At 41.4% G+C, this 23,409-nt stretch overlaps 1 protein-coding gene across 2 annotated transcripts in view; it reads right to left on the bottom strand.

Annotated features, from left to right (window-relative positions):
- The window catches only part of SPTLC3 (serine palmitoyltransferase long chain base subunit 3), a 287,967-nt gene that overhangs the window by 209,218 nt on the left and 55,340 nt on the right, over nt 1–23,409 (bottom strand). For both annotated transcript variants that reach the window (XM_052675638.1, XM_052675652.1), the window contains exon 3: nt 13,902–14,051. The gene's annotated coding sequence lies outside the window, so the exon portion shown is untranslated. The remainder of the gene's footprint in view (nt 1–13,901; nt 14,052–23,409) is intronic.

The raw sequence follows: 23,409 nt of genomic DNA, 5'->3' as shown, positions 1-23,409 counted from the left end.
AAGATGAAAGTGTCCCAGATGCTGACTGTCTTCTCGCACACTGTCTCTGAAGGCTCATGAATCGTGAAGCAAAGGAATAGGTTTTGTTTTTAGGCTGGAAAAGAAGCATGGCAGCTAGGAGAAAAAAAAAACAAACAAACAAACAAAAAACAAACAAAAAAAACCCCAAAAACCTGGCTGCTCTGTTGCTGTGGTGGTGGTTCTTTCAGTTAGGACAAACCTAGAGACAGGACCTGTTATAGAAATTGCTGTGCTTTCTATTGGTTGCTGCTGCATAATCACATCAGGCTTGTTTACATGTGAAATCATATACATTACTTCCAATATTTGTCTTATTTAAAAAAAATGCATGAGTTCAACTGTCTCTCCAACATCTAAAAGGAGGGAATAGTGACACCTAGGGTGAGACAAGCACCGTTCTGAAGTTCTGGTGTGACAAGGCCATGAGGACCACTGCCCATGGGAGGACAAGAGCCCAAGTGCCTCTTCAGCCAGAAGACAGTACCAAATTACAAAAACTGTCTGTCTAGTTTGTTACTAATTTGGATTCTCAATGACTCTCCTTTCTGGCTTACCAATGCTCCCCATTTATCGGACTTCCGTGATTAACTCCTGTATGGTCTTGAGCCCTTCAGCAAGGAATGTAGTAAGAATGCAACTGGCCATCTGGACCAGATTCATGCATTTGTGATGTTCACATTAATGTTACTTCGTTAACGATGTGCCAGTGCTTTTCAGTTGGGCTGGTCTTTTTCAACATTGATACTCTCCCCAAAGTGAAATGCAAGAGCAATTAGAAGAGGTAAAGCTTTCTCCCCACCAAATCCTAAAATCTTTGGTGCTGGTTGAATAGCAGATCGTGTCTCAGCATGCCACAAACAACTTCTCCTATGCTGTGCTAAGATCACTGAACTAAAACAAGAAATTGGGGGAAAATTTTTGAGTCACTCTTATACTTGGCTGAGCTGAGAGGATGGACACATAGGATGCGTTATTATTTTTGCCTTCCCAGTGCATCTGCTCCTTGGAAAGTTGAAGCAGTAGGCTTAACCTTTGCAAGAGCCCCAGAAGATGCAACCAAAGATTTCACAGTCCATTCTTTCAGGTCCTAGGCAGGCCCCATCGCACACAGACCAACTGAAGTCATCACACAGCAATTATGTGTCTCCTTAACACACGACTGTATCTGTGCCATCCTCAGCCTGGCTGAAGACCTGGATATGTCTGGTTGGAGCAGCTTCATGCTCCCTCCACAAAAACCCAGAGCTCAGCAAAAGCAGAGGCACTTGCAGCATTGTACATCACCTGACAGCCTGTGGTATTTATTTTGTCCCACCTTTACAAACCATTTTGAGATCCAGTGTTCTGGTGTTGGGTGATGGTTTTAACGAAAAATTAAACTCCTGGGGAATGCAGGAATCTCAACTTTCATGGAAACCCAATTACAGCTTCTAATTGCAGAATCAACCTGAGAACACCCAATAAAGAAATTCTAAAGGATGGGAATCTGAAGATAAATAGGAAGACTCTCCCCCTTCTCTGATCAAATTTTATCAAAGCAAACGCTCTCTGGATTTTCAAACAAATTCAGTGGCATGGGAGTCATACAGATAAATGCTTTCTCTTAGAAATACTAATATGAATACAGTCAAGCAGGCTGGCAGGGAGAGCAGATAACCATTGCTTTAAGAATTATTAATGTCTTATTTTAATAACAGTAGTAATATTAAAGCATTTTCACTATAGCTCAAATAGGTAACGCATAAATTGATAGCAGCCCTTAGAATTAGGCCTACATGAGGCAGATCAGTGTCTGAGCAGAGTTACAGTTGCATCTCTTTAATATTAATATAATTAGGGCATGAATTCAGCAGTACCCAAGGATTGCAGGGAAGCTTTGGAGTACCTGGGATAGAAAACTACTGCTGAAGTTTGAAGAAAAAAAAAACCAAACTCAAACAGAATGAGTTGTGGCAAATTGAGCTCCAAAAATGAATATCATGCTCTTTCCTAAATCTTGGAACCTAGGAGCTGATAAGGAATAAAGTCTGCAATATTTATGATTCAGTGAGAAAGAGGACGCCTGTTTTCACAAGTCTTCTTGTAGAAGAAAGGAACAAAACCAGCCAGAGTCTCATGTTCTGACTGTAAATTATGATTCTTTCTTCCAACTATATTTCTGGTTATTAAATTCAAATAGAAAAAACACTTTTTCTTATGTTTACACACCCACAAGGTTAATTGGAAGTAAAACTACATCTGTTTATAGGCAGAAGTTCTACCCCTGTTTGGAAGAAACAGGTTATTGTGCAAAATTCATGTAATTGCTTTCCATAGCCCAGAGCAAATAGGGAATAATTTCTTACAGTGGAAGAGCAGATTTATCCTGAAGTGTCCCTTGAAATTTCTCATTCAAAGGCTGATGGCTCTAATGATTGCCTTCAAATTGCTATCAGTAAAAGTCTATGCAGAAAAAAAAAAAAGTCAGTGTGCAATTTGGCAAACAGCTGTATGTTCACAGCCTTCAGCGACTAATCTAATCTGGGTGCTAATTTCTCTTTGTGTAGATTGGTAATATATCCAGGCTTGAGCTCAATAAGACCATTAGCACAAGTAGATTTGCTCAGACCCATAAGTGTGTGCAGAGCCCCTGCCTGCCATAGGCTGGCACCGGGCCAGCCCCTTCCCTAGGCAGCAATGCACGAGGGCGAAAAACAGACAAATGTTTCCTTTCTTGGGCCTCTACCAGCTCCAGTGCTCAGGACACCCAAGTGTCTGAAACCAAACCACTCTGTGCAGAAACATGAGCCTCAGGTTTTGGCTGTTTGACCCTGCCTGGATGTCAGCACTGAGACGAAATGGGGTCCAGCTCCCAATGCCTGGGAGCATCTCCCTTTCCTGAAGCAACATTAGTACCAATCCATTCCTCTGTGATCTGCTGGTAAGCAAACTGCTTGCTATTTCATTCTTCCTTTGCGTGAGGATGAACCTTCTGAATTTGCCACGAGGGACAGCCTCTGGTGAAACTGAACCAAATGTGCATGTTTACAAAACAAATTATTGACCAACAAATCATTTTCCTGTCAGACTATGATATAGCAGTGACGATGGTAACTCAGGTTTCTGAAGTTGAATGGCTTTGGAAAGCCTTTTCACCATTACACATCAGTGGGGCTGGCTAAGTGCAGGCAAAGATGGATGGCAGCACTTTCTGCATCTCCTGCTCCCACAGGAGTGCTCTATGTAATTCTGGCAGATCTGCCCCAAAAAAGGATGGAAGAATGTGCTGTATATTACAGTTATGAACTGCAATATATCGAACTCCTCTTTGCTTTTCCCATTAAAAACAGGTAGCAAAAGATACTGCTATGAGTTGAACATGGAATTATTTTCCTGCTAAAATAAGAGATCCCATTGAAACATTGGGTGTCCAAAAAGCTAAGATATCTTTCCAGAGTAGGTAATAACACTGCCATTAAAAGAGAATTAAGAATGACATGACTCAAAATGAAAAAAACCTGTTTTGGAACAAAAACCCATTATATGCAATACAAGTGTTGACTTTGAGCCTGTTCCTCAGCCTGCTGCTCCTTCCAAGAAAGCCCCAAAATTTCTCTGGTACTCTTTCAGAGCAACCCAGAAGCTTGCAGCTGTTTTCCCTTAGCTTATACCATCTAGAGGTCTGTACAGCTTTCATTCACATAACTGCAGTGTCACTCTGCAAACATGAAAGGTACAACTGGTATGGCACACCTGTTCTTTGGCCTCGGCACTGTCCTGCATAGAGAGAGCTGAGGAGAAAGAAGGGAAAGAGGAATAAAAAATCCTGGAAAACCTGGATAACTGATTAGGAAAAAAACAAACAAATAAACAAACAAACACTATCAACACTGACAAATAGCATCTGGATTTGGTGGGTGAAAAGAATAAGAGGACAGACTGAAAATTAGGCCCTAAAGAGCAGGTCCTGGAAGGATTTATTGGAAGCATTAACAAATTAAGTACAGATAGGAAAACAGGACAGACAAAGCAGAGTCTACAGCAAGGTAAATGTAGGCAGTGAAAGAACGCAGATAAATCCCTCTCTTAAAAAAAATGACAGTTTTTTCTAAGGAAGAAGAAAAGACAAAAGCAATTTCAGCTGAGAGCAATGTTCACTGGCATCACTAGAAGCTTTTGCACGGTCTCAATTGGACATTATAGCAGAACCTCAGTCCAAGCAAATAAGCATACAGTGAACAGGTGTGCAAACAGCCACAGGATGCTCTTTCATCGCCTTCATTAATACAAAAATAATCCACCAAGTGGAATTTAAGATGCATTATTCACACCTACTAATCACCACCCTTATGTGTAAATATTCACACGAAGAAAACCAGCCCATACCTATGCTGTAGTCAGGAGATGAGGAAATGGAATCACCCCCTGCCCAAACACTAAGACTTGCTGTAGAAATGGGTACCCTTAGAGCAATCCAATCAGGGCTCTTTGACACTGTGATGCTGGGAGGAGGCATTTGCTTTTGTTATTTCTCCAATACACACCTGTACAAAACAGGCTCCTGACAGATGAGCTCCTCAGCTGTTGGTGACAGGAGGCCCAAAAACAACTGAGAAATTATTTTTTAGAACTTGAGTAGATGAAGATACCAGCACTTTGCTGTATGGCAAAGGTTGAAAATGTGCTCTTATTTTTCATCGGCCACCAACTGGTGGAACATCCCTGCTTTTATTTACTTGTATGTAAGCAAAACCCTTCAGATGAGAAATCTGCCTTAGGTGTCTCCTCTCAAAGGTGACCAGGAGCTTTTTGTTATCCCATTGTAACACCTCTCCTTTCCCGCATCAAGGAAGGCCCAAGACAAAAGGACGTGCTAAACAAAGTTTGTGAAGAGGAAGAAGCTGGAATGTTCTTCTTGCAGACTGGAGAGAATAAAAGGATTTTGTACAACTGCCTCTTGGTCTCCAGAACATAGCGAGCTCAAAGCAGCCAGAAGGCCTGGAGTCACCTCTGAGCCTCTTCCTGGACTATGTCCTGAAGCAGCCTGGAGGGACGCATTCAGAAGAGCTGCCATCACCATCTGCTCAGCTCCTTAATGCCACACATTGCTCTTCTTGCTTTAGAAAAAGCTTTGGGGCACCTGATCCCCTCAACAAAAGGGGAGGAATTGAAATTGGAATCCCAGCTGAATGTTTCCTGTTGTTCTTTTTAGTACTATTAAAAAATAAATAGAATCTTGTCTTCCTTTAGACTTCATAAATGACAAATGTGTTTGCAGTGACACAAGAAGAGAAATCCCAGATGCTTCCAGGGCCAGAGAGATTAATAGACTCCTCCCCTGCTCTGCAGGACTTCAGTTCTCATTAAGGTCAAGCCAAATTGCCTTACAAACAATTTAGCTATGATCCTCAGCTCCTTGTTTCTGAACAGCCAGATTATGCAGCCATTAATCACTTTGGCCTTTGCTTCTGACATTCCGAAGGTAAACTTACTCCATGCTTGTCCTCTTACTGGATTTCTCAGACACATTAAAATAAAAAAATAAAAAAATCTCATTCCCTGCTAAGGACTGATGATTCTTCATGTTTCATGAAGGATTGAATGCAACTTTTAATAAATTTGTTTGTAATGCACCAATTTCATTTTGCCTACTCCCTAGGAAGCAAATTTCTATTTGATGGGCTAGAGCACTGAGAGATTGTTTATCACTGTACGTCTGGATCCACTGTTAGTTGCAGAGCCATACATTTGGAAGACAGAGCAGTAACTGATCTTCAGTTAATTTCCTGGAAAGTCTGAAAACTTTCCTCTGAGTGATCACTGACGAAGATATAATAATAAAAAATACCCAGAGATGGCTAAACTCAGTGTGATAGTTTCCATGAAGATCATTTTGATCAGAGCTCTGCAGGACTTCATTCACTGATACAATAGCACTCCCTCCATAGAACTGAGAGCAAAAATTCTCTTTTATGCTCTGATCAGATTTTAGTGGGGATAGGACTCCTGTAGCTGCATTTAGCTCTCAGATAAGAGAACGGCTCTTTAATAAGAACCACCTGCACATCCGAAGGCTGAATCTCACCCAGCAAGGATATTCAGCGAGGTTTAATTTTGACAAACGATCAGAGGCCATGGCCTTATCTTTCAGTGTGTGCTTCAGCTCCCAATGGATAGCAGGTATGCTCTTGAAATAAAGCTCTGGCTCTCCATTACTGCCATAAAGCAAGCTGCAGAACCACCCTTTCTTCATTTGTCTTAATTATAAATGTATCTCCTAGCTCATGAAATATAGAAAACTCCTTTCCATAAGTGATTAATGAACTTGCAGATTCGCTTGCAGATATAGTCAATGGCTTTGCAAGGGCATTTCCGCCAAAAGTCCTGCTTTGAGTACTTATTATTTACATTTCATCTACAGTGCTGACAGTTAGGGACAGCTTTGGCTATTTTGATCATGTTCCCACCAAAACCTGGAATAAGCCTTCAGAGCACCAGCTCTCTTGTAGCAGTGCTTCTCATGGGCTTGATTTTGGGCAGCTATAAGCTTTTGCTGTGAAAGTCTGAAACACATAAGTATGATGGATCAGCTGAGCTCTGTGTCTGTGGAACTCTGTTTTTCTCATCCACATAAAAAGCTCATTCTTACATGCAAATTCTTTCCTACCAAATGCTCATACATGAAATAAGAATAATTACATCTTTCTCTATTATAGCCCCAGAAAGCTCTATTAAACACCTACCACCCACATCCTGGCTTGGAAAATTTGACTGTTACTGAAATAGTTTTACAAAAAGTTTGTTTGCAAATATGGATTAAGTTAGTGCATAGAGTGAACTCAGCGTTTTACTTATTCATTCATTTAAGAAACTGGGCAGTCCTACTTGCAGTACTTCTGTGTGAGTTACAACAAGCCAGGCAGCATGAGACAGAGCATCTTTCACAGCTAAGGAGGTCAGCAAAGGTCTTTGATTTCATTTGTTGCCACCTGTATTACCAAATCTTGTGATTTTTCCATTAAACTTAAGGTACCTGACACAGCAAGAAAGAGGGCTCAAGTCTTTTCTAAAGAAGCAAGATTCTGCAAGATATACAGAAAATATTTTACAGATATTTCATGCCATGGATTAAGGTGATTTATATGAAAAGCTCAAAAAGAGTACTTCAATTTTTTACTTCTTTACAAACACTTCTTGTTCTCTCTGACTTCAAGAAGTCAAAATGCAAGTGAGACCAATATTAATCCTAGCTGTTTCCTCTTCCTTTTCATGGTAAAATTTCAGAATAACAAATGAAACACTATTATTAGGTTCTTGCTGTATCCCAACTTTCTTTTTTAGTTCCAGCTCCAGCTTCATAGTATCCTCATTGTCCTTCCTCACTGTGCTCATTGAAGGGAACATTTTAAGTTTTCAGAGACAAAAACAAAAATCAAAGAACAGCAACAAGAAAACTAGGAGTGAAGAGAGGAAAGATGGGTTGTTGGGATTTTTTTTGCTTGTTTGTTTTTAAAACCTTAGAATTCTGGGGATGCAATGTTATACTCCCATTTTTTTGTTGGAAGCTGGTATGCAACGTTGACTACTTGCATTGAATTTTGCATCACTTTAGAGCTCAGCAGCTCAAATAATTAGTCAGTTGAGAATTACTCCAGCTATGCATGTGTTATAGAACTGTATCTAGCTGTACATGCCTGCAGATATCTCCAAGTTTGCACTACCTGAGCACAAGGCAGAAGATTTTCAAAAGTATGAGGGAGACGATTCCAGAAGATCCTGTTAGATAAACTTCATAAACAATTAGTTTTCTCTTTTAACACTCAGCACTCCTTTTGGGGACTTTTATAGCCAGTCTGTCAAAGCTGTTTAGCAAACTAAAACAGCCAGTTTGACTGGAAGCCCTGTCGCTAATTTTAGTGGCTAAATGAGAGCTGACCTTAATCACGTGAGTGAGCTCTTTGGAAAACTCGGACCATAAAGCTTTCATCTAAACTGACTGCTCTTCAGGCAAGCAGTAAATGTCTTCTGACGCCATCCTCCTACTTTGGATACTTTGGATAACATATGCAGGCTGCTTATTTATAGAATGTATGAGCTTCATACACATTGGGCCAAATCCCTCAGGACAAAATCTCATCCTGTTTCATACAGCATGGCCAATGGCTTCTCCCAGCTGCCAAGAGCTGAAGGACCAACACACCACACAGGAGAGGGCAAAAGGGCCCAGTCAAACCCAAAAAATCAGGGAGCTTTCTGGGAACAGCAACAACTAATAACAACAAGAGAAGGAGAGAAGAAGCTGATTATCCCACCCCATAGGCCCACTTCATAGAAACAGGAGCAGAGGGAAGATCCTCATGCATCAGTAGCAAAAACTGTTCTCTCAGGTACAAGGTTGCACAAAAAAACAGAGCCTATACCCAAATGTAGGGTATTCAATGTTGGAGACAGCCCGTATGTCCAAGGTTTTTTTCAGGCAAGTTTTTTCCGCCAGCGCTCAAAAAAAAAAAAAAAAAAAAAAAAACAAACCAAAAACCAACACAAAACAACCCAGAGAAACAAACAAACAATAATAAAAAATGATCAAAAACCTGAACAAACAGAAGAAACAACACCAGAAGTCAACCAGTGTAGCAGAATTAACAAATAAATCATGAGAAACCAAAGCTAATGCCATTCCATTCCATCTAGATATCAGTAAGAGAAAATGTTTTGGGGATACATACTTTTTTTTTTCTCCCCATGGAAATGAGGCAGATGTGCAAGAACATGAATCAGTATAGAGAAAAATCAGCATGCAGATCCATCTATCCCCATGAGGGGTTTGACACACTGCTTTTTGCAGATGCAAAAAAATGGAGCTGAGGTACTTAATTCCAGAGAACACTAGCCATCATCATGCAAGCTTTCCTCTTCATCAGAAACAGGCAAGGAAGGCAAATTCCCTTCCTCTAAGGTCACAGTGCATTCTGAGCTCTAATGCAGACCAATGATCACATAACTGGCATTCCTAAATACTTGAAAATCATATTGCCTCCTGCTGGCATTTCAAAATATATGCCTCTAGAGACATTAAAAAAAAAAAATAAAAATCAAAGATCACTTGCGATTTGATGCAACAAAACCATACCTGACTGGTATGTGTCAAGGATAAAAATAGCATCAGCCAAAATGGCAAATGCTCTTCGGTTTGTCAGGAACTGAATGCACTGCAACAGGCAAGTGATTATAACAACCTCTGATCAGTGAAGCAGACAATCATTTCCCTTGTTATCTTGCAGTCTGCCCATGTGAACAGTATCAAACAACAATTAAAATCACCCCACTCCCCCACAAAGGGAACACTGGTGGCGAATATCTGAAGACCTCCTTGTTAACAAGGTAGCCTTTGAGACTGTGAGAAGACAAGGAAGCATTTACCAGCTACTGTATCGATAATTATGGGATAAGAAAATTGTAGCTCATCATCTTTTCCAGTGAGAGGAGTGAGAAATAAATAAGGCAGGAACATCTTGCACCACGCGCAAAGCAAGCAGCCCCTCCACAGCACCTCCCACCTATGGGGGCCCTCTGACAAAAAGGCAACTGTCCATGGAGCTGCTCCTGTGGGACTGCTCAATACCACAGTGGAATATACTTGGTAATTATCCTAAAGCCTTCCTGCTAGTAACAGGAGGCTCTGTGGCACACAACCCACAGAGACACCCAAACACCCTGGTGAATGTGGTCTGAGAGGCACCCAGAAGGTTGGGCAGCAGTACTGTACACCAGAGCTGAAGTGCTCAAAGGTAGTGATTTCCCCTCCTCAAGGCTTTTCACAGAATGGCCAGGGTTGGAAGGGACTTCAAGGACCATAAATCTCCAACCCCCAGCCACATGCAGGGCCACCAACCTCCCCATTTAATACTAGACCAGATTCCTCAGGGTCCCATCCAACCTGGCCTTGAACACCTCCAGGATAGGCCATCCACAGCCTCTCTGGGAAGCCTGTTATAGCTGGGCATGGTATTGTTTGTGGCTATATCTCCTACTTGTCAGCTTTAAAATGTGCATTTTTCAAAACATCTACAAGCCATGAGAGAAATAATTAAATAGGGTAGACCACCTCTCTGGAGGTTTTCAAGAACCATCGAGATGTGGCGCTGAAGGACATGGCCAGTGGTATGCTGGTGATGGGTTGATGGTTGGACTTGGTGATCTTAGTGATCTTAATGATTCTATGACACGATTAAGAAAACTCATACTGGTGCTTTTCATACGTGTTCACATACTGGTGTTTTTAGACATGTAAGAATGAGGATGCAATACTAAGAATACCTCATGGCAACGTGGTTCACTCTTCTCAGTCTTTCCCTTCCTGTGTCACCCACGCAGCCTTAAGTACCTTTCAGCGCTTCAGCATACAGCCATCCAACCTTGATGGCAGCGATGTGGGAGATGAACCAACTTCTGCCCCATGCCCAGCCCAAGGGAAGCTATATTGCCCCAGGCTCCACAAAGCTTCCCTTTCCACCCAGGCACAGCTTCACACCAAACTACCAGTTATCTTCTCCATTAATTGTAGGTATCAGTGTGGTTGACAGGACAGCCCTATCACCAAGGGATAATTTAATATGACTAAACCATAATCAAAGCCTCAATAGTCTCAGAATTTAATCTGTGCAGAAGCAGCAGGATTTATAAAAAGGAAATGACAACCAAGGCTAAGATGAATAATGTTAGTTGTAACATTACAGCTAGTTGTAATAGAATAATTAGTTGTGATATGAAGAATTAAAAATTACACTGCTTTGAGTTCCAGGATGGGTGCCAAAAAGGAGCCGTTAGTCAAAGAGATGAGGAGCAGTTACATAGTCCATTATCTCACAGGGGCCGAGAAATGAATCCTGCACATCACAGGAAAACCAAGGCTCAGTGTTTTACAGTAACACAGAGCTCTTAAACCAGACTGTTGTCAGGAGGCAATGCAACACCAGACCCATCCTGATTATCAGTATGCTGTAGTGCCGTACTTCCCATTTCCACCTTGAACCCACCTTGACTTGACTCCTGACTGAGCTGCGCTTTTCCTTTGGGAATGGCCCTGGATGATCTCTCCCAGCCATCAGAACCTGCTCAGCCCTGGCAACCCAAAACACAACAAAACCCCATCTTTTCTTTTTGGTTTATTTTCTTTCCTTGAAGGGCAAGGTTGCAAGGTACTGGTCTGGCTTACCCCACACAACAGGTGCTGCTCCACAGAAGGATTAAGCAGCCCCATTACTCCCCCTTCAAGACCAAATAGTGTGATTAGGTAACATAATTCCAAGCACAAAGTTTGGAAGGTATCCGTAAAAGTGGCATTCAGTACTATAACGTGCAACAAAGAAGACATACAAAATCAAAATGGTGTAACTGAGAAACACTTTTGCTTTTTTAAACCATCTCACTCTCTGAAAGACACTGAAGTGATTCTTGATAGTCTTTGCTGCAGAAATTATTTTAAATGACCTCTACATCAAAAATGAAAAACCATGCAACCAAAAAACTCACCAAACTATTCAAAAACTCTCTCCTGATTTTAGGCAGCGATAGAGAAATTAACTGCTTTTTAAGGTTGTGCTTATCCTTTTCTCCTTCATTTCCTCCCGTGTACTTTCTTTTCCCTCAGTGCCAAAAAGAAAAAAAGCGTGCTTGTAAAGGAGGAAAACTGGGAAAGAAAAGATAACTCCCTCTAGGGAAAACAGGCAGGAAAGAGTGAATAGAAAGAGCTGTGATTCCTTTTTCCTTTTCAAATTACTTGGGATTGAAATAACAGAGATCTTTTGTCCTCTTTGCTTCCTCCTCCCCATTTTTCTTCCTGCTCTTGGTTGACGCACACCTTCAGGGCACCTGTTTTTTGCTGCTGCTGTGCAGAGCCAGAAGATGCTCCCAGGAGGGGTTTTGTGAAGGGCTGAAAGCAGCAGCATAGCAGTGCTCTGTTGCTCTTCCTTGAGCACGTGCTGTTGCTTTGTGGCTGTGAAGCTGCAGGCTTGCGAGCACTCAGTGTTATACATGGGGAAGGACTCTGCTTAATACACGCGGGAAGCGCATCCCACATACGTACTGGAGCCCTGGCGCAGAGGCAATTAAACACTCCAGGCTGCACATGCTCACACAATTACCTTTTGTGACTGTCACTGAATAAATGCTGCACTGAGCCAATAAATCTTACAATGGCCTCATTTTGCTAGTGATGATGCCTCAGGCAAGGCCTATGTGCCCCAGAATGGGAAAAGGTTAACTTTTTCTGAAATTCCCAAGTCCCGCTTATCTGCTTCTTCTCCCTAAACATCTGCCAGCCCCAGACACCTGTTAGAAATATTGGTTTGTATTATTGAGGTTCCTGGAGACTATCAGCAAACTGAGAGATTGGTATTGTCAGTGAGTCATTCATTAACCCAACTATTCAGTTTTGGCTAACCTAAGACTAATCACGTATTTAATTCCTGTCTAGCCAGACCAAATCAATCAAAGAGGGAAAAAAAAAAGACAGGGTAAATATCAAAGATCAATAGGTAATAAGCAAAAAGCTCAGAACCTTATCTGAATGCTAACAAAGTAAAGTTTAAAGTAAAGTAAAGATTACTTCCCATCAGGTCATTCTGATCACCATCATGCTTTCTCCCCAGTTCAACATCTGAAGCAACTTAAATCCATGATGAAAGCATCACAGCAGCAGTTAAGCACTGCACTAAACTCTCCCTCCCCACCTGGCATGGACTCTGGGCAGCAGCTCAAGGTAAAACGTGACAGTAATATTTTCCTGCATGTTTCCTGTGAAATGGGAGCCACAGCTACTGACGTTCCTGGCAAAGAAGCAGTGTTACTGCTGGTTGCTCCCTATGGCCATCATGGCTATTAAAAGGGGAGCAGGAGCTGATTTCCTTCTGTGAGTCAGCAGCAGAGATAAATAACCTCAATAAACAATGCTGTGCAAACTAGAGAGTAATTACAGGGAACTGGTCATTAAGCTGATATCCACATGTATCAGGTCCCATGCCATACTCACCTCCTGCTATGGTTTTTCATAATACTAGACCAACAAAAACATGAGATAAAAAAGCAAATTTTCAGCAGATTTTCAGTTATAGTCAGATACACCACTTTCAACAACATCAAGGCCAAACAGATACATCAAGAAGTTAATCTCTATTGATGCCAAGAAAGAAAAAAAACCCACAGCTTTACTGGGGTGATACAAGCAATCCCAATGTTTTGTTGGCAGTGAAACAAGCTCAGAGCACAGGCAGTCTGCAAACACCATCAGCTTCGGGTCCTGCCAAGGAGCTAAGACACCACACCCACCTCCCTGAGACATTCTAGCCAAGGTTTGCTCATAACCATCAAGTTAACACACCTGTAATGAGGAGGAAACTCAGGAGCAGGCAGGGAAAGGAAGAACTGCTGACTTGCCTGTTCCCTTGCCCTGCCCTTATTTATACCATTCTCCGTCAGTTTCTTCCATCTGGCTCTTCTCTTTACCTGAATTCTCCTTTCTGTATTAGTTCCTTCCTATGCTGGTTACGTGAAAAGAGTCTCAGTGCAGTACTGAGACTCCACTGAGAAGATCTGAACCCTCAGGGTCTTTAACAGGGCTTTAAATCCCCATGTGTGATGAAATCTGCTGTTTTTTGTCTTTCTGCAGACTTCTTTACCTGATCGTGCCATGATGTTTTGGTCACCCAGGTAACTCATGACACAAGCTGCAGGCTTCCTTTGCTTCTGCAGGTTCAGCTCCAAGCATCTGCCTGTTTCTCAGAGTTTCTGCTGTACTTGCAAAGGTAGAACTCTCTTTTAAGCAGTTCTATACAGGGCACAGGCACTCCTGGAAGAACTATACACCTTGGTGTTCCCTAGATTAAGAGCAACATTTGGGTTACCTGTGTCTCGATTCCATTCTTTGCTTCTGAAGCTAATGACAAGTATGGTGTTGGTGGTCTCCGTGATCCATGAGTGTCCCTTCCAACTCAGGATATTCTATGACTGCATGATCTGTCCCACAGCCCAGCTCTCATTTCCGATGAGAAGCCCTAATGAAGCAGAGAACAACAGCTACATGAAAAAGATGTGAAAGGCGAGGCAAGCTTTCATCTTCTGAAAGCTTAAAAATAAACAGTTCAGCTTTCAGCAGACCGGTCTGATTAGAGGCAAAGAAAACTACACTGATTTCCATAGAAATGGACTATTTTGTTGCTGCTACTCGATCTTGTTCAAAAGTATTAAGAAAACAAAGTGGTGTAATTTCAATACCTGGAAAGCTTAAGTACATTTAAAAAATTAAAATTAAATTGATGTCTCTTAATAGAAAGCTGATTTTTAGTTCCTTAGTTGGTGCATTACCACTAGAAATGAAACACACTCTTGTAAAAGCTTGGCAGTAAATTATAGAAATATCAAAACCATGCTGCAGCAGCAGGTTACCTACATGGGCAATACCTGTGCAGCCAGGTGAAGGACCTAAGATCTTCTGTATAACTTTATCTCTAAAAACAGTGAAGAACCTTTCTTAAAGTCATAAATCTTGCTAATGTTCAACCAATTACAAAATGGATATGACATAGATTCTCTGAAAGAAGGACCAGGCCTTGAATTTTATTTATTTCTAATGCATATGAAATTTTTGTAGGAATAAGAATTATCTACACACGCTCTCTAAGCAAAATAAATCATTTGGAGTTCTCATTTTATTACTGGTATATATCTCCATAGGGAGGTTGTTTTTTTTTCAAATGCACAGCGTCCTATTTCAGTTTAACCCAGACAGTAACAAAATAATCTCTTAAAATGGAGCACCCTTGCCATTACCTTCACTGCAATAAACACCGAATATAGGTATGAACAGTATGCTGCTTTGTTAGCACAGTTGTTGTTATCTTTATAGACATGCCCTGGGGTAGGATCATCTCCAGTATTTCAACACATACCAATGGGATGCTGGCACAGCAGTATCCAAATGCAACAAATTTGCTAACAAACAATTATTTAAAAAAAAATCCAAAATATTTATTCTTATTTAAAATAACACATCATGACAATAACAACAACAAAAAAATCCATTTCTTCCTCTATATCTTCAAAGTGACATTTCAACATAATCAGTAAACTTACAGTTTCCATTTTGACACTGTGACATTTTTTTTTGACAGGTTTTTCTCTCCCTGTAATTTCAGGTGACACAGCAGCTTGGTTTCTAAGAGGCTGTTGTACGTTTTGTCATATACTGTATTCTCTTACGTGGCAGGAACTAGCTCATGCTTGTGTTCCAACAGCAATGACCCAAGAAAGAAAGTGGAGCCAGAAAAGATTTGTCCTGATGAGAAGAGTGGGACACACGGCCCTTTCCCAGAAGTCACTAGGTGTTGATGGTTAATGAGAAGTCAGAGTGAACCAATTAACTGAGGGGCCATGTGAGTACAGCCTTCACTAAGGGGATAGGTGAACTGTTGCAAGTAACAACCTGTATAAGGGCATACATATTCAATGATGGCCATTGCAGAATTCTTCTTGTTTGGACATTTCTGTGTACAGACACCTTTTACTACTTCCTGATGACTTTCTCCTTTCACATAGGTTAATATTACACCTTCAAAAGCTAGGACAGCAAAAAGCTACTCCATGTCTGCTACGCTCAGTCATACAGGTTCATGATGCAAACCTGATTGCATTAAGGACTGAAGTTAAGAGCAGCAGATCAATGTTCAAGAGAGTTGTTAGGATGAAATATGGATACATCATCCACAAAGGAAAGGAAGAGCAAGATGTGTTAATGACAGAAAAGGAACCTATCAGCTATATTTTCATCTACTGTGCTGTGCCTGGCAAAAGAAAAAAATATTGCTGTACTCAGGTCACATCTTCAGAAATTTTACTTTTAGCAGAATCAGAATTTGTGTTCAATCAGCAGACCATATTAAGTGAGCTATTTTTTGGACACCCAGTGGTTTTTACTCTGTACGTGTCCTTCTGTTTCTGGCCTCATGCATTTCTGCTTCAGCACTTGCCGGAAGATACCTGAGGAGAGCAGAGCAAAGCCTGCCAGTCCCACGCTCTGCCCAAACAAGGCATTAAGTATGCATCAGCAACTTTTATGTACAGTCTCTCTTTGAGTGTTATTCTCCCCTTTATATCATCTGTACAGCTTGTGCTGCATTTTACCTACCTAGTTTGGCCTCTGGTCCCTTGCAGTACCTACTCTGCGCAGTTGGACATCCTCATTTCACTGTTGCAGCCATGTTAAAAGGCAATGCTATATGGATGGTGCTAAGTAGGAATCTCCTTGCAATTTTAAACACATAGCTGGGGAAATCATATTGAGGGACTTCCAGCATACGCTGATAGATTAAACAGCACACCACTATGTTTGGTTTTGTTGTTGTTTTGTTTAGTTAAAGCTAAAATCCTTTTAAAGCAAGACTGTGCTTATTTAATCAGAAGTAATGACAATCAATTTGGACCACTCCAAAATGCATTCAAATTCAATAAAGGCCGTGGCCTGAAAAAGAGGCAGACCATCTCTGAGCCTGCTTGGAAGACCATGAAAGCCATAACCTGTCAGGTAGGAGGCTGATTTCCAACAGTCTGACTCAGAGGTAAAGCAACGAACACAAAATCTTCCTCAGACCATTCAGATACAAGCACTTCAGAGGCACTGGCAGCAGCTTAGCTCCCTTCGTGATGGGCAATTTTCCGTTCTCAGAAATCCTATATCCTGCTATTTTGGCTGAATCCGTCTTTGTTTTTGACTACAGACCCATAGTACAAAAAGACTTACATATGGGGCCAGACTGGCTCTTCCTGCCTTCTCTTCTAAGGCTGGAGAGGGTCCTCTGCCACCTAGCAAAGGACCTCCATCCATGCAAAAACAGTTGCTTTCAACCCACTTTCTCAAAATTATGAGTGAATGTGGCTTCCCTGCTCTTACCTTTCTTCTATAAAGGTTACAGATAAGTATTTAGTATTTAGGTCAGCAAGATTTATAAGCTATATATCAAATCCAACAGACCTCAAACACTTACTTGTTGCTTGCAGACCGTAAGCTTAAACATCCCACGAATCCCAGTGGGATTAGCTCCCCATGGGAACTGCTGGGCTTAGTTTCTGTGGGACAGTGGGCTCATCACTGAAGTGCCCCAGCAGTCTCTATCAGCTGGCATGAGGAGGTGAACTGGACTGACACATATGACAAAAAATAACAGTGTTTTGTTCACAAAATGCCAGCTTCCATCACATCAAACTGTGTTATGCGAATGATAGCAGTGCTGCATTCCCTCTGTGCAAGATTTTTGCTTTTCTGTGTGTTAGACCAGACCCTCAGTTTTCTGGCTTGATGCTTTACATCAGTCATGAAGAAGTTGCCACTGAGAATTTTTTCAATTAAGGGAAGGTCTTCCCCTTCCTGCACACAATCAGATCTTCAAAACAAAAATAAAGTGAGCTTCTATTTGAAAGAAGCCTCTGAAACACGAAGAATGCAAACTGCTGGAGTGGGTCCAGAAGAGGGCCACAAAGATGCTCAGTGGGCTGAAGCACCTCTTTCATGAAGGCAGGCTGAAGGAATTGAACTGGTTCATCCTGGAGAAGAGAAGGTTCCAGGGATACCTCACTGCAGTCTTCCAGTATCTGAAGGGAACTTACAAGCAGGACAACCAACTTTTTGTCTGATACTGATAAGACAAGAAGAATGGCTTTAAGTTAAAGAGGGGAGATTTAGGTTAGATGTTAGGAGGAAATTCTTTGCTCAGAAGGCAGTGAGACCCTGGCACTGCTGCCCAGAGCTGTGCTGCCCCACCTCTGGAGGCGCTCCAGGCCAGGTTGGATGGGACCTGGACGGCCTGAGCTGGTGGGGGGCAGCTCTAGGTGCCCTGGCTGGAGTGGGATTGGGTGGGTTTTGAAGTCCCTTTCAACCCATGAGATTCTATGATTCCATGATAAGCCCCATACATGGACAATAGCAATTCTTATGAACAAAAAATGGAAAAGCTGGTCATGGAGAAACTGTCTGAAAGGATGAGGAAATGTTTTTCCCAGATGAATACAGATGGAAAAGGGACTGCTAAGTTCTTGCAGTTCTTCCTATGCTGCAACACAGCAATGGGGCCAGAAACAATGTGTCTACCTGATGACCTCTACTTACACTACTAGCACAATAGGAAGTACAGAGCTCTCCAAGGGAGATTCCCCAGAATTCAACATCCTCCAAAAGACAGCTGGATAATTGGGCTTGGAAAAGCTACGTTTTCAGGCATCGCACATCATTTATCTGAGGCCACAATTAAAGGGGGCCAGTGGTAAGTGAGAGAGAGGATGTGGAGGACATACAATGGCAGAAGCATGCTGAAGTACTGACTCTGCTGTCTGTAATTGCATAAGTGCTTTCTCAAAAGGATGGGGAGAAATTTCCTAGGAAATTGGCTGTCTGAGGTTATGGAGATAATAACTATTTTCAAAAATCAGCACTGCTGCCAGAAAATAAAGTGGAAAATCTCCCCCATAGAAATGAGAAAAGGCAGAGTCTGGAGTGCTGGAGGAGGAAGAAAATACAGTGATGAGAAAGCTGGGTAAATACTTGGGAAGTCTCCCTTCGTAAAACAATCTGCTGCAGGGAGCGTGAAAATTAAGCTGGCTGTTGGAAGAGAGGAAACTCAACAAAGCTGCCTTTTTTTTTTTTTTTTTTTTTTTTTTTTTTTTTTTTTTTTGAGGAAGGGGATTATCTTGGCTTGGTTCCCTACAGCTACTAAACATGCAAGGGAATTTAATTAAACACTGCTACTTTCCTAATGGTTATGGCTATCCTCTGAGGCTCCCCAGACTTTCCAAATTCTTCAGGATTTGTCTGGAGATGAATTTCTTAATTAACAGCTAGGTTAGGCAAGCAGTAGGGTCTGGATCTTGGTGCCCTGGTCAAATAGGAACTCTGCTGGCTCATGAAGCTTTGACATAATTCTCCTGAGATGCAGACAGCCAAGAGATTTATTTTGTTTTTTCTGTTCTTCCACCTCACCTGGAGTTTTCCATCGGGCACAAACTCTGTGCCACAAGGAACCCTGTGATGTTGCTGTGTGCTCTGTTTTGGAGGGACCATGTTTCATAGGTCGATCTTTATCTCAGCCTAAAAGCAGGATGTAACACTCAGCCAGCTCACAGGTTAACAGCTTTCTGCTCTTCTGATGGAAAGAGCTCCTATGGGATTAATCAAAATGTTTTGTGTCAGAATGTAGGTTTATGATCTGTCCAGACTCTAAAAAAGCTGGTATCTGGGGTAGCACTCGTCTGTTCCTGGTATTTGCTAGTGCACTTCTCAATACACACAATACCTCTGATTTCTTGCAGGTGTGACTTCAAACTGAGTAAGTGCTCAGAGCTTCCGGGCCTTGTTAAAACACTCCAGCCTTGAAATCACAAAACAGGAAAATGAAAAACAATCTCCTTTTAGACACATTATGAGGTTATCAATTTTTCTACTCAGAAGATCAGCCAAGTGAACAATAAAAAGTGACCACGGCTTCAAGCTGAGCAAAATAATAAGACATTCCTACAACAAGATGCAAGCCTTAACCTCTTTCCCCAGCTTCGACTGCTGTGCTGACTCCCCAAAATACTTGATTTGTCAAGAATCCTCAACTTTTGGGCTGCAGATAGGAACCAAAGGGTTAGTATCAGGAATTTCACTGCATCTAGGAGCTGGCTGCCAGGTGACACTCACATGCAACACGTCTCAGAGGGGCCAAGCAGGTCTGGTGGCACAACACAGGACGTGCTCCAGCTGTCACAATCTGCACCACCAGCAGTGCTCAGCACAACACTCAAAGGCAAAGATACTAAAGCTAATGCTACCCACCAGGGCTGCTTCAAGGTGCCCAACTTTAATGGAGCCTGACATGTGGGTATATGCTTAATATTGATGAACAGCTGAACTACTCTTGCTAAACCATCCTCTAATCCTTCCATTCTTCCAAAACTACCCAACAACTTGAAGCAGATATTTAGAACTGAATTTTCTACCTGCACAGTGGACTTTTACAAGATTAACTGCAAGAAATAAAGAATGTTACATAGCAACAGGTATTGCTACAAGCCCTACCAAAAATAACAGATTCAGACTGGTTTGCCACATTTTACATATATATCTATATTAATAGCTCTCTTATGGTATTTGGCAGGAGATCTGAAGTTTTTATTAACATCATTTTCTTGTCTCATGAATTAAAACAAACAAAAAGTGCACAACTGCTAAGCAAGGTCCTAAGCTGTCATGAATTCTCTCTGGGCATGCTGTAGTTGTAAATCTAAGAGGAGCAAAGTGAAGAAACTACAACTGTAGAGAAGTAAAAGAGAAGCTATTATTGAGATTTAAAGCAAACAATATCTGTTATGTCCTTCCTGTCAAATGGTGCATACCTGAATGTCCTTCTGCTGTTGTGTTTGTTTTTTTCCAAAATTTGATTTGAGTAACTGATCATTTTTCTTATGGCATGACGTGATGAAATCTGAACTGACGTTACATTTCACTAATGTACAGCACCCTTGAGCCAATATCAATTTTGTCTATAATGGCTTTGCAAGGGCAGAGGTCAGTTAGGGGACTTTCCTCTTAGTTCCATCAGAACTTCCTGAGTTTTCATGATAGTGTTTTAAATAAATCAGACTTTCATATTTCAAGAAGAGAGTCAGATTGTGAAAGGTTTCTCATACCAAATAAAAAACAATTTTTAGTTGAATGATATTTTAATAAAAAATGATCAAGAATGACATGATTCAGTCCTTGAATGTGAGTAGAGTGAACATAAAATCTGTTGGGTATACACTGCCCATTTTCCAAAGCTTGGAAAGAGATTGAAAAGTTATAATTTGTAGATGTATAACTCATACCATGTTGCTGCATTCATCCAACCATTTTGCCTAATTTCACCTTCATTTTGGATTGCATTTCCCCTTAAATTCAGACTACCTGAAGGCTCTTTCAGCACAATAACCTGCCATATGTACACTGTGCTGGGGGACAACGATATCACACATTGCACAACTCAGCTGACTGTTCTCTCAACTCTGATTCTCCACTCTCTGGGCGTAATGCTGCCTGATATGAAGAACTAAGGTCATGGCCTTTCTTCCCTGCCAGCCTCCTCCTTCCTTTTTGGGAAGGACTATAACTTGGAACTTCTCAGGAAAGAGGATGCTGCTATGGCATCCCCCTATGTCCCTAGATGAAGGCTGTGCCTCCCAGCCTTAGCAGGAGGCAATTTTGTAACTTCTTTGTTCCCACAGCACTTGGCAATTTTGTCAACTCATTGGCCACTGCAAGCAACTTCCCTGGAAGGATGTCAGCCTGGGACAAATACATTTCCATACACTGTCAGGATGAATTTCACTTACCAAGAATTGCAGCAACGTGAATTTGAACTCGCTTGACTGATGGACTAGGTAGAAAAAGCTATTATTTTACAAATACTGGACAGACTAGTCTGTGAAAATCTTTAATTACTATTATTATGGTTTACTGAGTCTGCTTGGGCTCCTACACTTCCCTGTAGTTTTAGCTGAGTCCACTCAAATTCTATTATCTGAGGAGGTTTTTCCACACAACAACAGACAGATCATCCCTAATAATGCTCAAAGTTATCAGCTTGACAGGCACCACCTTTTTATTCTCTTTTTATTTATTTTTCAGCTCAGAGTATAACACAAAGCAAGCTAAGCCTCTTCTACTTCTGCCTCTAATGAGGTAGAAATCATCCCTGGGATGAGGACTCAGAAATGATATTAAATCAGGGTGGGGGGAAATGTGGATGAGCTCTTTAGCTAGGCTTTCTACAGTGCCACCAGCACCCACTAAACCTTCCCCCTTTTTTCTCAACTGACAGCTGCTTCCCATCATTTCTGTATATTTTTGCTAGGTTAAATGTGTATATACATGAAGTAAATCTATCACGCAGCTGAATCTGCCTTGAGTTCTCACACAACTACAGATGCAAAATACTGTACTTCTTACATGGACTGAACTAGGGTAGCTCCAGCTGAGCTGACCTCAGTATGCATTTGGACTGAAACAGGTTAGGGAGTCACTGTCTGATGCTTTCTGCCCCATGGTATGAATGAAACCTCCAGCTATACACCACAGTGTCCAGAAGACACTTCTGGTATAGTGAGATCACAGAATCATACAAACATTAAGGTTGGAAAAGATCACTAAGATCATCATATCAATGATTCACTCATTCCCACCATGTCCACTAATCATGTCCCTTAGTGCCACAATTCCACAGTTCTTGAGCACCTCTAAGGATGGTGACTCTACTAACTTCTTGGGCAGCCAGCACCAGTGAATTATCACTCTTTCAGAGAATAAATTCTTCCTAGTATCCAACCTGAACCTCCCCTGGAGAAATCTGAGGCCAAACCCTCTTGTCCTGTTACTGTCACGGGGGAGAAGAGACTGACCCCCACCTCTCTACAGCCTCCTTACAGGCTGTTATAGAGAGCAATAAGGTCTCCCTTGAGATCCCTCTTTTCCATACTAGACATAGCCAGTTCCCTCAGACAATCCTCATAAGACTTGTACTCCAGATCCCAGATACCACAACACAGTGTAAGCATGCATCAGTTCCAGCTGTCACCCTTTACTTGGCCAGTGCTCTTTGTCTGCTTGTATGACTCATCCCCAAGCAAGTCCAAGAAAACATAACAAATGGCCTCCCGTATTCTTCCCAGAGAGGATGCTCACAGCAGATATGTATGTATACATATGTATATACATACCTGCATAAACACACACACATGCACGTAGTCTTCAGGAGTAGAAAGAAAAAAATCCACATAAACTCTACATTTTCCCGTTTTTTTTCCCATTCCAATCTCTAATTATTCAGCTATAAAATGCCATCCTTATTTTCACAGCCATCCTTAGCAGGTAAAACATTTGAAGCTGAAGTGTTATCTTAAAAGTGGAAAGGAGGAGGACCTCAATGCTACGCTTAAACCATCCTAAATTCAAATGTCAGCTCTCTAGGAGACCTAAAATGCATTACTTGGGCTCTAAGAAGTTAAAAGGAAAATAAAAAAAACCCCACAACTTTCTACTTCTCTGGCAAATTCTGAGGATTAAGATGCTAAGAATTATGAGTTCTTCAGTAATACCTTTCTTCATCACAAAGATCTGGTGAGATTAGATGACTAATTTACTTGCTGATGTGAAAAATATTCAAGTTCAAAGGATTTTTCTTGTCCTTACCTGAACTCTCACTGAAGAGAAATTTTTCAACTGAATAATGACTGCCTTAAAACCAAGTTATAGGTCTCAAGGGAAGGGCATTTAGGGTTTTAATTCTCAGCAGTCACGTCTAATTCCTCAGTGAAAAATACCATGACACCAGAAGAATGAAACTGGTTACT

This window comes from Tympanuchus pallidicinctus, unplaced genomic scaffold, assembly GCF_026119805.1.
Source record: "Tympanuchus pallidicinctus isolate F22 unplaced genomic scaffold, pur_lepc_1.0 scaffold1, whole genome shotgun sequence".
In the NCBI taxonomy this organism is placed as follows: Eukaryota; Metazoa; Chordata; class Aves; order Galliformes; family Phasianidae; genus Tympanuchus; species Tympanuchus pallidicinctus.
This window is presented reverse-complemented; position numbering and strand designations above follow the sequence as displayed.